We start from the raw sequence: 14,929 nt of genomic DNA on the forward strand, positions 1-14,929 counted from the left end.
ATAAAAAGTCAGCACCCATTCACAAGTAAAATCCAACCAATCAACAGTAAGACTCTTGGGAAACTAGGGATAGAAGGTCTGCAGCAACACTGAACTTAATGGTGAAACATTTAAGATCATTAGCAATAATTTGTGTTCTTCCTATTTAGCATAGTGCTGATTCTAGTAATTTCTGGTTGTCCTTAAGTGCCCTTTTGAGGTTTATAATGTTAAACTTAAGTGAACTTTATCAACCTTCTTGAGTTACTTTTTTCTCCAGCAAAGTTCTGCTCAGATTCAGTTGTAAAGAAAGTAGAGAGTAGGCTTCATGTAGGGGAGCAGTTTTGCCAGATCCAGAGGGAATCTCAGTCCAAGAAATTGAGGGTGTTTGCTCAGGAGTTGTTAGAGTGATACCCCCTAAGCCTGATTGGGAAGGAGAAATTGAAGCCAGTTTCTTTGATGGGCCAGTTCTAAAATTGTCTAGGTAAGCTAGGAGAACAAGTGATGGTGAAAGGCCAGGAAGATGTGGTCAGAATGTGGGATGTTGAGAATCAAGACGTCTGTGATGACTATAGGTTGGGTACACATAGCTGTGGTGGCGCTGAAGAAACTACTAGAGGAGGGAAGGATTTGAAGAACCAAGAAGCCAGAGCTTGAAAGCAGATACTTCGTGACCGTGTTGTAATTACTGCTAACCTGATAGAAACCAGGGCCCAATGGACGAAGGGGCCAGGAGGTTGATAGTAGAATGCAGATGGATGACATAAACATCAGCTGGGAGGTTTCTATGAGAGTCAGAGTCATGCCCGCGTGTGGCAGTGGGGAGCAAGGAGAATGCTACCCCTCTGCCTGGCCAGGAAGTCATGGAGTATCAGAGGAAAAAAAGCTTTTAGTTGAGTCAGGGTGTCAGGGGAGGTGGTACCTTCAGAAACCAGTCATGTTTTAGTTAAAGAGGAGAGGAAATAGTTTCTTCTAGAAGAGGCTGAGGATATTTTTGCTGCTGACAGATTGAATTGTAGGGGCAGGAGAGGAAGACCTCAGGGAGTGGGGAAGGCAGGGAAGAGCAGTAGATAGACTGGGATCAGGAGGACATGTACACATAGTATCAGGTGAGGGTGTGGGTGATGATGACTGTCTTTCAGCAGCTACTAAAGCAAGGAGATTTGAGACCAGTGGAACTGACTCTGAGATTTTCAAAGGAGAGAATTTATAGTTATTGCTGAGAGCCCTCTGCTTTGCTGATGGTCCATCAGCTCATGGTGCTACCACTTCGTGAGTTTTCTGGCATAGTCGTGGAGGCTCACAGAGTAAATAAGGATGGAATGTGTGAGACAACCACCAACGATTCTGTTCTTGATTGCAGTCTATTTAAGGATAGCAACCCTCTCGCCCAGCTGGATTCTTTGAATATTATTTTGTTCATTCTCACAGCATTTAATAACAGGGCTTTTTATGCAGATATCCACTTGGGGATTTCCTTCAATTTAGAGGTCTAAAATAGATTTTGTAAGCAGACTCCATATCCAAGTATATTTTTATAAGGATGTAATTCCATTTACCTTGAAGAGTATAGTAATGATTTTTGCAAAACATGGATTTGGTTTAATTTTAACTTGAGAGTAAATGAAGTAGATGATTTTTTTAAAAAACTGCTTTCATGTCCAAGACTGTGCTTTGTTATTTTTGACCTGATAATTCCACTTCTAGGAAATTATCTTAAAGATGAAATTGGACATGTACAAATATACGTGCAATAATATATATTACAAACTTGATCGTAATAGGGAGATAATGGAAAGTGCCTACATGCTCAGCTAAATACAGTCATATGATATGCCAGGTAGCCATTACAAAGAAAGATTTAGATGATACTGACTTGAGAAAATGTTTAACAGTAAGTGAAAAATCGCAAAGTAGCATATCTAACATGGTCCCACTTGTATGAAATGTTATGAGAGTATGCGTATGCTCATTACTCAGTAAACAGCTAAGTCTTTTGGGTGCCAGGGACTGTCTTAGATACTAGGGTAGAACAATATCCACGAGGTCCCTGGCCTCATGGTGTATGTACTATAGGGTTGAGTGGTGGTAATAAAGGAAACAGATGAGGATTCATGCCAGTGCTAAGAAGGAAAACACTGTGGATACGAGAAAGACTCACAGCATGGGAGGAGGAAAGGTCAAGTGGAACCTCTCTAAGGAGGTGACATTTGAGGTGAAATCTGAAGCTTGAGCTGGAGCCAGCAGCAAGGAAGGCTGAGGAAGTCCATTTCAGAGGGCATGACCCAGGCAGATGTTCTGAGGTTAAGTATATTAATATATTAATAGTATAGTCTAAGAATCCCAGTAGAAGGAGCAAGGGCAGAGTACATAAGATGAAGTTAGGAGGGGTGTGGGTGGGGATGGTGGGGTAACCCAGGACCTTATAGGCCATGGTAAGGAGTTTGGATTTTATTCCAATTGCAATGACTGGGTAATAGTCAAAGGGCTATTTTCAAAGGCATGTGTGTTTTGGGGTGAGGAATTGGATGATGTGGGCAGTAGAGAAGGATCTGGAAGGATTGCTGATGGCTTGGATGTGACAGGTGGGAAAAGGCAGGATCAAGGACAACTTCTAGGTTTGGGGCTTGAGCAACTGAGTGGAAACCGGTGTCACTTAGGGAGGTGGGGAGATTGGGAAAGGTCCGGTTGATTGACTGGAGGGGGATGAGGACAGATATGAAAGGAGAGATTCAGGACATACATTCCATATGTGATTTCAGCGTCTGAATGGCATTGTCATGTGGGTACCTGGATATCTGAGACTGTAGCTCAGGGCTGGGGCCTGGACATAGACTGAATGAGTTGACCTAGGTACTCGGTATAGAGAGGACAACATTCTTGGGCTACTCCAGTGTGTTGAAGTCAGGTAGGGGAGATGAAGCCCACAAAAGAGGATGAGAAGGAATGACTAATGAGATAACCGTACTGGGGGAGGGCGGTTACAGCAGACAAGAATTTGCATGTATTTATGTACTTGCATGTGAAGTAAGAGGTCTAGATTCTAAATGGATGTTCTAGAAATGTCAGCTGGGTTTATTTCTGTGTGGTGATATTTAAAGTAAATTTAATTTCTATCTTAGGCCGTTCTGTGTTTTTACAACTTATTGAAAGATAGGAATTACTTTTGTGTAATAAACTCAAACAACATAGAAGTTTATAAAGAGCTATATTTTTTCCCTCTCTCCAGCCTTTTATCCATAATCCAGAAATAACCACCTTTGGAGAGTTGGGAGTATATTCTTCCAAAGGTTTATTCTGATGCTTACACAAGAATGTATATACATATTTACACATGTATACGTATATGCTTTTGTTTTTGTTTTAAGATTGAGTTTTGCTCTTGTTGCCCAGGCTAGAGTGCAATGGCGCAATCTCAGCTCACTGCAACTTCCTCCTTCTAGGTTCAAGCGATTTTCCTGCCTCAGTCTCCTGAGTATGTGGGATTACAGGCGCCTCCTATCACACCTGGCGAATTTTTTGTATTTTTAGTAGAGACAGGGTTTCGCCATGTTGGCCAGGCTGGTCTCAAACTCCTGACCTCTGGTGATCCACCCACCCCAGCCTCTGGAAGTGCTGGAATTACAGGCGTGAGCCACTGCACCCGGCCTATATATATGTTTTAGTGATGGGCTAAATATATATTATTCTTTGTTCACTCAGCAATAAAAATAAGACTCGCCTCTAAGGCTGCAATATAGATCTTATTTTTTTAATAACTGCAAAATAGTTTATAAACATCCTATAACTTATACATTGTTTTCCCTATGATGAACAACCAGGTTATTTTAAATTATTATTAAAAAATTTGTAGTGCATATCTTTGTATACCTATCTTGAATTAATTTCATTACAGAGGGGGAAAATACGGTTTTCTTTTGAGGAAACAGCAATAACAACAAATCTCCCAATCAAAATAGGACTAAAAGGATATTTAAAAAAGACTAATCTGGGCTAAGAATATTGGAATAATTCCCAGCTCCAACAGAGAATTGGATTAAATGTGAATTAAATGTGCATCTTACATTTGGTCACATGTAACAGAAATTGGACTCTGGCAGCTAAACCAAATAGGGCTTTTATTTTTTTCCCTGTGAAGAGCAACAAGGTGGTCCAGGGCTGGTGGTATTAGTCATTAGACACCTGGGTTCTTTGAGCTTTTTGCTTGACCCCTCTTTGTGTGACTTGGGATTTTATGGGATTTTATAATCACAGCATGGCTGTTCTATCTCTAGGTGTCTTTTTTATACCCCAGGCAGGAAGAAGGGGTTGGGTAAAAGTAAAAGGTAAAAGATGTGTACCAACACCCTCCCTTTTTTCATTTTTTAGTTATTTAGTTTATTTTGAGATGAGGCCTCACTATGTTGCCCAGGCTGATCTCGAACTCCTGGGCTCAAGTGATCCTCCTGCCTCAGCCTCCCCAAATGCTGGGATTATAGGTGTCTGCCACCATGCCCAGCTCCCTCCCCACTTTTTTAAATCAGGGAAACAGTTTTCCTGGAAGCCCAAGCTGATACATTTTTTGTCTGCATCTTAGTGGCCAGAACTAGATCACATGGCTCACCCTCGTTACCAGGGAATCTGGAGAGGTGAAAATTTGACTGAGTATGTCACAGCACTCCCCAAAAGTGGGGACTTCTGTTAATAAGGAAACAGGGGAGAACAGGTGTTGGATAGGTAACTAGAAATGTCTGTCATGCCTGAATTAAATTACATATGCCACACACAGAAAAAAATGGAGAAATACCTTACATTGCCAGGTGATTCTGCCATTTTTCTCAATAGGCATGTGCCCTGAAGTTTAGGTGTGATGGAAGAATCTGTTCCTTCAGTTGATATCAGCTCCTACCAACCTCTTATTTATGGACATCTGATTGGGCTGATAAGCAGGGCATGGTGGCTCATGCCTGTAATCACAGCACTTTGGGAGGCTGAGGTGGGCAGATCACCTGAGGTCAGGAGTTTGAGATCAGCCTGGACAATGTGACGAAACCCCATCTCTACTAAAAATACAAAAGTTAGCTGGGTGTGGTGGTGCACACCTGGAATTCCAGCTACTTGGGAGGCTGAGGCAGGAGAATTGCTTAAACTGGGAGGCAGAGGTTGCAGTAAGCCAAGATCATGCCACTGCACTCCAGCCTTGGCAACAAAGGAGACTCCATCTCAAAATAATAATAATAATAATTGGGCTGATTGCCAATCTGGTTATTAACAACATGGAGTTTTCCTAGTGTGGCCCCTAAAGCCAGGCCACCCACTTCATCTGACGCTATAACAGAGAAAGAGCTTATCTCTGACATCCAGCAAAATCACCTGCTATATTAGACTATCGAGAGATGGCATGTACATCTTCAGAGTGGCATGTGTTGAAGAGATTTCTGAGGATAACCAGGCAGTTTCCACTGAGGACACTGATATGTAAGATGCTTGACAACCATGTGAGATGCTTCACTGAATACCTGAGTTAGTGACGTGGAGGATAGAAAGGAGCGATGCTCATATTGGCTCATGGGGTTCTTAGGGACCAAGAGGCGGACAGTTCGGCCTTGAGTAATTACTGCTCTCCTTTTCCTTTTCTGCCAGCCTGGGCCGCCTGCAGAGGAAGATAAAGAGCAAGGTTGCTGTTGGCTCAGGCCACGTTAGCCAGACTTTGGCGCTCGGTATGCATTCAAACTGCTCCACTCCAAATAGCATCCCTGGGACCTGCCGAGTTCAGGTGGAATATATGTTGGCAGTTTGCAATTGTGTTATTATCCATGTGTTCATAAAAATTAACCTTTTGTATTAAAATTTGGTCAGATAGTATTAATAGAACGTTCAAGATGTTAAACAACTTGGAGCGGTGTTGCTTTTTTGATAGTTATAAAAGTAAAATGGACTTTTTTTGTTAGAGAAGTGTCTTTTTTGTATCTCCAAGAGGTACATTCAACTGTATATACAGGAGAAATTTGAGTTGAAGATGATGAAAATAGCACACGTGAAAATGGTGGTTTTACTTTTTTACTTATTTTTTATTTTTTAGAGTCAGGGTCTTGCTCTGTAGCCCAGGCTGGAGTGCAGTGGTAAGACCCTAGTTCACTGCTGCCTCCAGCATCTGGACTTAAGTGATCCTCCTGCCTTAGCCTCCTGAGTAGCTGGGACTACACGTGTGCACCACCACACCATACCCTAGTTTCTGAATTTGCTTTGTAGAAACAGAGTCTTGCTATGTTGCGCAGGCTGGTCTTAAACTCCTGGGCTCAAGTGATCCTTCCACCTCAGCCTCCCAAAGTGGGGATTACTGGCATGAGCCACCATGCCCAGCCTGTGGTATGTTTTGAAAAAAAACTTATTAGGAGGTCTCATTTGATCTGCAAATATTCTCATTTCTCCAGCACTTCAACCAAAGTGTCACCTTTAGCAGAGGAGAAATATTCACCACACGGTTATTAATTACTAAATGATCTAATGAAGTGTGAGGGCATGCGGTTGCAGAAACAGTTAAGCGTTTGAATTTATTTTGGAAAAATGAAGCCTACAGAATTTAAGGTCATCTACAAAGTAACTTTGTTCGTGACTGGATAAGTGAAGTAAAAGACTGCAGACTGAATGCTTTATTCATGATATAATAAAACTTAGTTACATTATGTAGGTTATTAATTTATAGTTTATATTGCCTAAAACAATGTTTATAATTTCAATTTTGCCATCTTTTTTCTTTATAATTTTTATTTTTTTGAGACAGATTCTTGCTCTGTTGCCAGGCTGGAGTACAGTGGCACCATCTCGGCTCACTGCAACCTCCACCTCCCAGGTTCAAGTGATTCTCCTGCCTCAGCCTCCCGAGTAGCTGGGATTACAGGCACGCACCACCATGCCCAGCTAATTTTTGTGTTTTTTGTAGAGACGGGGTTTCACCATGTTGGCCAGGATGGCCTCGATCACTTTGACCTTGTGATCTCCCACTTTGGCCTCCCAAAGTGCTGGGATTACAGGCGTGAGCCACCGCGCCCGGCCAAGAGCACTTATTTTTTAAATCAAAAAACATGAATGAGGTTAACTAATTTCATTTCATTTAGGTATATCCAGTTCACACCTCACAGTTTCTCATGACCTGGGAGTATATGGATTTCAGTGCCATTACATGGACTGTCTTCACTGAAGTACATCTGAAGAATTTATGACTTTCAGTACCTAGTTAGCATATATCTGAGCACTGTTCTCAACAAACCCTCGAGTTAGCTGACGTGGAGGATGGTAGGATGGATAAGACACTATCTTAGCTGGGAAGAACTTAGTCTAGAGAGGGTAGTAAGACACCCAGATCACTGTAAATCAAGGCTGTATGTGACAAGTGTTAAAATGAAGTGTAAACTGAGTGCCATCAGAGTTAGGAGGAGGGAGAAGTCATTTTTGTTGGGAGTGAGCAGGATGGCTTCCTGGAGGAGGGGTATCACTTGGAATAGATCTTGAAGGATGAAGGAGGTTTTTTCTAGGATTAGGAAAGAGGTGCTATCATGAAAATGAGAAGAGAGGAAGAAAAATGCGGAATTTGTTTGAGGCCATAATACTATGGAGTATTGGTGGGAATTAAATTTGGCTAGGCCCAGATTGAAGTGTCTTTGCCAGCTTGAGTAGAAGGACTTTATTCTGTAGGTGAGAAGAGGCCACTGAAGACATCAGGAGCACAGTAGTTTGGAAGACTAATCTGGTAGCTGTATGAGGGCTACATTCAAGACACTGGGGGAGGTTATTGTTGCAATAAAGGCCTCAACTAAGTAGGACTGGGAATGAAAAAGAGGGGACAGATTTGAGAGGCCATGGTAGGTGTAAGATGTAAAGAGCTGATTTTGAGGATGGGTTGATGGAAATTGCAAAAACAGTGAGCTTGAGATATTCGGACATCTCTTTGAAAATACTCACCAGAGAGGCTCTACTCAACATTGTCCTCTTCAGTGAATCCTTACTGGGCACTTCCTGTGTGCCATGTGCTGTGCTAGGTGCTGAGGATTCAATGTGATTTTGCCCCTGCCTGCAAGGAGTGGCAGTCTGATGGGAAGACTGACATCAGTCCAACAATTACACAAAGAAACGTGAGAACAGCCTGGGTAGTGTGTGAGCTGCCCTGGCCTGGAAAGGCAGGGTGGGGTGGCAGCATGCGGGAATGGATGTACTTTTCCAAGCAGCATGGAGAGAGGGCTGGACTGGGAGGCATCCTGGAGATGCTGACAGCCAGCTCTTGGGGAATAAGAGCAGCATCAGCTTCCTCACCCTGACCCAGGGGACTAAGCCGGTCTTGGCCCGTTCCCAGCTCTGCATCCAGGCTCCCTGCCTTTTTGACTCACTCGTAGCAGGGAGCAGCCCTATAGCTACCCCAGCAGACTCTGTTGCCATTTGTGGCCTCAGCCTCATTTGTCATTTTGGGTGTTCCTCTGTGCTCTGACCTTCCATCCTCTGAGCCACACCCCTGGGGATTTGCTTTGCCCTCAGGCAGCAGATGAACTCCTGGCTTTTGCACTGGTAACTTCAGCCGACCAGGCCTGCAGCAACCGCCCTCCCCTCCTGACTCCTTCCCCATCCTTCTTCCTGTGACAAAAAGACCGAGGCCAATTTATTGCAAGATTCGGAGCTCTGACTGCTTTCAGGGGGATTTGTTAGAGGCCATAGATGATGATAGGGAAGTGTCGACTTTTCTTTCTTGGATCATCATTCAGTTTCAATTGAAATCTGTGGTTTTTAACATTTTTAAAGTTTGAAATTCAGGAGGTGTATGTGTAGGTTTGTTACAAGGGTGTATTGTGTGATGCTGAGGTTAAGGCTTCTGTTGACCCTGTCATCCAGACAGCATAGTACCCAATGGGAAGGTTTTCAATCCCCCTACCCCTGCCTTTTGGAGTCCCCAGTGTCAACTCTTCCCCTTTATGGCCATGTGTATCCAAGGTTTAACTCCCACTTATAAGTGAGAACATGTGGTATTTGGTTTTCTGTTCCTGCATTAATTTGCTTAGGATAATGGCCTCCAGCTGTTTCCATGTTGCTGCAAAAGACATGATTTCATTCTTTTTTTATGGCTGTGTAGTATTCCGTGGTGTATATACACCACATTTTCTTTATCCATCCACCATTGATGAGCACCTAGGTTGATCCCGTGTCTTTGCTATTGTGGCTAGTGCTGGATAAACATATGAATGCAGGTATCTTTTCGATAGAGCAATTTATTTTCCTTTGGGGAGATACTGAGTAGCGGGCTTGCTGGGTTGAATGGCAATTCAGGTTTTTGTTCTTTGAGAAGTCTCCAAACTGCTTTCCACAGGGGCTGAACTAATTTACATTCCCACCAACAGTGTGTAAGTGTTCCCTTTTCTCTGCAGCCTCACCAGCATGTTGTTCTGGGCGTTTTTCTCCGTGGTGACAAAGGCACCTGAGGCCTCCCCTGCCCCCGCCCCGTGAGCTGAGCAAGGGGCTGGCTTCTTACTGTTTCCTCCTCTTCCACCTCAGATGCAGTCACTCAGATGCTCCTGAAAGTATTCAACACATACACCCCTTAGCTCTTCCTCCCTTTCGGCAACTACTATAACTGTTCCTTCCCATCCCCAGTTCTTAGGAAGGATTTTCATGTGGCTTGAACATTTTTTTCTCTGACTTCCCATTCGTTCTAAAGCCCACTGCAATTTGCCAACTGCCTCCCAGGGACCAAATTCAGTGCCTTTTCTTTTCCCCTTCACTAACTGCTCACCTTGCTGCCTTGCATTTTACTCTGTTTAAATATTCTCTTTTCCTTGGCTTCTAAACACCACTTTCTTTGAAGTCTATTTGAATTATTCACCCATCAAAACTAACCTCAGGCATTACCTCTTTTAGGGATGTTTCTCTGGCAACATTTTTTTTTTTTTTTTTTGAGATGGAGTCTTGCTGTGTTGCCCAGGCTGGAGTGCAGTGTCATGATTCGGCTCACTCTAACCTCTGCCTTCTGGATTCAAGCAATTCTCTTGCCTCAGGCTGCTGAGTAACTGGGATTACAGCTGTGCACCACGCCTGGCTAATTGTTGTATTTTTGGCAGAGCCAAGATTTCACCATGTTGACCAGGCTGGTCTTGAACTCCTCACCTTAGGTGATCTGCCCACCTTGGCCTTCCAAAGTGCTGGGATTACAGGCATGAGCCACTGTACCTGGCCTCAATATTTATTTTATAACTAAACATTGATCTACTTTACTAGACTATGAACTCTAAGGAATATTTCATCTGGATCATTCTGTATCCCTACCATGATACATAGCACTGGACAAGATTTGATGAATTCTTCAACTGAATATAACTATTTCCAGAGTTTATCAAACTCCATAGGTCTAAACTAGCTTTAAAAGAATAGAAGCTGGTTCTACATGAACTATCTTATGTAGAATGCTTCAATCTTTCAGAGAAATCTGCAACATCTCTCATTGGTTTCTAGGGCCACTACCGACAACTCTGTGTTCCTCTCCCTCTGTTTTATCATATGGACCCAGGCAAAACTGTATAGACTTTCTCCTTTCATTGTTTAATGTGTAGGCATCACAAATTCAAATGCCTTCAGGGGCCAGCCAGGTTAATAGGCTGAATAAAAAGGATGAGTGGGCTGGGTGTGGTGGCTCATGCCTATAATCCTAGCACTTTGGGAAGCTGCGGCAGGCAGATCACCTGAGGTCAGGAGTTCAAGACCAGCCTGGCCAACGTGGTGAAACCCTGTCTCTACCGAAAAAAAAAAAAAATTAGCTGGGAGTGGTGGCACATGCTTGTAATCCCAGCTAGTCGGGAGGCTGAGGCAGGAGAATTGCTTGGTCCCAGGAGGTAGAGGTTACAGTGAGCTGAGATCATGCTACTGCACTCCAGCCTGGGCAACAGAGTAAGGCTGTTTCAGAAAGAAAAAAAAAGAAAAGATGAGTGATGGAGTGATGGTGATTGTGGCAAATACAAGAGAAAACGCCCATCTCAAGGAGTCGAGGTAGCCATAGACTATGGCACACGCAACATCAAGGGATGTGTGACAATCTTCACCTTCCTCAGCCTACCAAATGTGATTTGGTCACAGACACTTTCAGAGCAGGCTCCTGGTGGGTTGCTCACAAGATCCACAATGACTTTGTTATATGTAAATTTTCAGTGCCACAAAAGAAGTAGCACTTGAATATAAATTTCTTCAGCAAGGCAATTTACTTCTATAGAAAGGTGCGGCTCACAGATGTAACAATGGTGAGCACACACCTGGACAAGGGATGGGAAGTAGTTCTTATTCCTGATGGAGGTAGCCCCTGCTGCTCTGACGCTCCCCATTGGCTAGGGTTAGACCACACAGTCTAGGCTAATTCTGATTGGCTATTTTAAAGAGAGCAGGGGTATGAGCTGGAGTGGCAGGGTGGGTAGTTTGGTGGGAAGGACAGTTACGGGACAGGTCAGAACAGAGCAGGTAAGCAGGGGTAACTCAGGTCAAAGCAGGTGACCAGGGCAGGTGACCAGAGGAGGTGACCAGGATGAGTCAGGATAGAGCAGGGGACCGGGGGAACAGATGTGGACTACTGATTAGAACTGGTAGAAAAGGTTGTTTACTGAAACTATAAGGAAGTTAAACTTTAAAATGGAGAATTAAAGAGTAAGAGCTGAACATACTGACATACTGATTCTTTGAAGACGAACTTGGAGTTCACTATATCTAACGACTGCATTTATCAGTTGCTCAATGAGGGTCTGGATTACAGATTTCCTTGTCCTCTCAGTGTTATTCCAGTGTTCTGCAGTGCAATTTAAGATGGAAAAATGACCTACAAATCAATAGCTTTCAGTCTTTTTCCCCTTACGACTGAGTCCTGTTTTACTGAAGGTCAAGGAATCCTGAGATGACTAGAGTTAGTCTCCTAGGAGTGATTATTTCCTTGCATGCCCTGGAGAGAAACTCTTCCTTAAATACGTGAATGTAATTTGTCTTGGAAGAAAGCCTGCTGTAACAAAAACACATGCTGAATTTTTTCTTTACGTAAAGGAATTAAGAGGGTTATGTATGTGAACACTTGTTGTGTAAGCAGTTCTTTTAGTTTGTGACAACAGTTATTATCCTTGCCAGAGAGACATAGGATTTCTCTTATTTTTAAACACAAAGTTTTCTTAAGTTCCACCCACCATTTAAAATAACAAAGAGAAGACTCCTGTTTAAATGCTAGCCTCCCACCCCAAACTCTAGCCCCCATTCAGATAGTTAAGTCTTCTCCCATTCCCTCTTCCTCTCCTGCCCTTCCCTGAAATCTTATCTTGTCCCACCTGTCACTATCCAGCAATTTAAGCAACTCTGTGATCAGACTTTGAGCACATCTTTTGTAGAGTTGTTTAGGACGTGTGTCTCATTATACTCAGTATCACGTTCAACACTGTACTCTCTACACTGACAAAACGCCAACCTGTGGTCCTGCCCCTCCCCTCAACTTTCCCAGGCATCCTCCCGGTCAGGCCTCTCACCTACATCTCCTCCCCAGCTGAGCTAACCACCTCTCTACCCGTGCAGGTGCTCTGTGAAGGGCAGTCCTGGGTTTCAGGGCATTGCACAGTGTCGTTTCTCCTCAAATCTAGTGCTCCTCTCCAGGTGGTTTTATATAGCAATTTGTTTGTTTATTATCACCTTTATATCCTCTGCTAATCTTAACTTTTTCTTGTGAATGGCTATTTTTTGAAATAGCTTAATTTGGTATATGAGTACAAAGTAATGGTAATGATATAATAACCCATTGCTCACTGAAACGAGAGAAGAATGTCTAAAATTCATTGCTAAAATAATGCCTTATGGTAAAAGCCCCCAAGTGATAGATCATTTGGAACACCGCGCAGGCATACATTTTAACTTCTTTGAACCAAATAAAACCTGCAACATGCATTTAGTGTAAAAATCAATTTATTATACAACAATCATAGAGAATGCTTTTTATCTACAAAGAAAAACGGCTTCTCCAGCCTCCCTTGTCCACTCCATTCATGGTACCATGTTCTTAAGATATAATTACTTTCAAAGGAAAACAAAGTGACACCCATATTTTCCAAATAAGGGAGCCCCAAGAAACATTCACAAAACGATATGGAAATATTGAAAAGAACTGAAATGGACTCTTACATACAAAATGGTGTTCTGCCCATCACAGTAAATACTGTTTTGCCTTAAAATAAAAATAAAAAATTTTTCTCTAATGTAGGAGTGAGGACTTTACCCCACAACATGACTAAATAGTTCAATATATAATTTTGATGGCTTGAAAATTTCTATGTTTAATTCTGTTAACATTCCATTTTGTTAATTTAAAAAACTGAGGGAATAATTGATATGCTTTACAGTATTTAAGTCCCATGGGTAACAGGAAATTTGAGAGAAAACATTTTCCATTTTTTTCACATTTTTTAATGTGATATTTCTAAAACTACGGAAAAATTAGTATAACCAAAGGTTATAGAAATACTAATTTTTCCGTAGTTTTAGAAATATCACATTAAAATAAGCATTTTGGTTTTTTGAAGTTTACAACACTTAACAGGTTAAAATGTTTACCTGATTTATTTTTTTTTTGTGGCTAAGATTTCATAACTCAATTTTTTGTTTTTAATTAGCCCTTGAGTGGTTTAAGGCTATATGTGTTTTATGAAGCTTCTCTTGAATTAAAGACCAAATTGGAAATATGCATCCTGAATGAAACCTGTCTCTAATCCCTGGCACTGGTTTGAAAGTATAAACTATTCACATTTTTCACTTTGATCGGAGAGGTTTCAAGCTGCCTTGTACTTAAAGCTGCTTGACTTTGTCTGCTGAAGGACAATCCCTCCTTGCCATACAGATATGAAGCCCATGGAAACATCCAAAGTGGCAGGTATGCTGTGCAGTGAGACCTCAGGGCCTCACTGGGAAGTAAGAATGTGATGACCAGCGAGCCTGTTAGACCAGCCTGCTTTTATCTAAGTCTCATTTTCACCTGGAACGTACTTTGGTAAGAGATTTTAACCTCTGTTTGAGACCTAAACTGAACTAGGGTCCAGCTTCTCCAAGGGGCTTTCTCCTTGGTCAAACTTGTGTTTTGTCATAGAGGAGCCGTAACAGTCATGCTTGAAGCTAGCCCTTGCTTTAAAATGAATTGCTGGCAGAGAACAAGACAGTGAGTACAGTTATAAGGTGATACAAGATGGAAGTGGTGATGAAGCACCCTAGAGCAAGTCAGTTTCAGAAAATGATTTAGACAGAGAAATAGAAGAGGAAGGGGCATTAGACAGGAGACATCTGTTCAACAGAAATGAGTTGGCTGCACAGAAGGGAAGGACACAGGTGCAGTGTGTCACCCTCAAGATGATCCTAAGCATTAGGCACCTTCAAAAAATATGCCCAAATCCTCAGAAGGGTAGTTTACATAAAGTAAAAGTACAATTTTTTTTTAACAGGGAAACATTTTAAACTAGAGCTTATTGGGGGAAAAACAGCAGAGACAGAAAGGCACTCTGGACAGTAATGAGTGGGGAGAGTGGTGGAAATGCCTTTCTGGTGCGCATGTATTTGATGTCAGTGTCAGGACCTAAAAACTTATTTAAAAAATTAATCTTCAAAAAAATCTTCAGCAAATATTCTTTGTTTCCATTCCTGGTAGAGTTTGGTAGTAACAGTCCTGCACTTAGGGAGAAAGAAAATACTCATTAATACTTGTGTCTGCTTTTGTGCTTGCTTCTCAGTAGAGACTGGATATACCTGAGCAGGGAATGGGAGTGCTGAGTTTGCCAAACCGGCATTTTTCATCGTGGCTTATTACCCGCCCATGGCTTAGTGCTGGAATCTTTCCAAGCTACTCCATCTTTTTCCTCCCAGCTTCAAAAACTTAAATAACCTGCAAAGAGTGACAACAGGTATCTGGGGTCATATTCACAAGTATAGACTAACAAAA

The 14,929-nt window shown here is 42.3% G+C and overlaps 1 protein-coding gene across 1 annotated transcript in view; it reads left to right on the forward strand.

The window, feature by feature from the left end:
- The window catches only part of SYCP2L (synaptonemal complex protein 2 like), a 159,546-nt gene that overhangs the window by 100,703 nt on the left and 43,914 nt on the right, over nt 1-14,929 (forward strand). The window lies entirely within an intron of this gene.

Source organism: Aotus nancymaae, unplaced genomic scaffold (genome assembly GCF_030222135.1).
Source record: "Aotus nancymaae isolate 86718 unplaced genomic scaffold, 86718_ANA_hifiasm-v0.15.2.pri h1tg000051l, whole genome shotgun sequence".
Lineage (NCBI taxonomy): Eukaryota > Metazoa > Chordata > Mammalia > Primates > Aotidae > Aotus > Aotus nancymaae.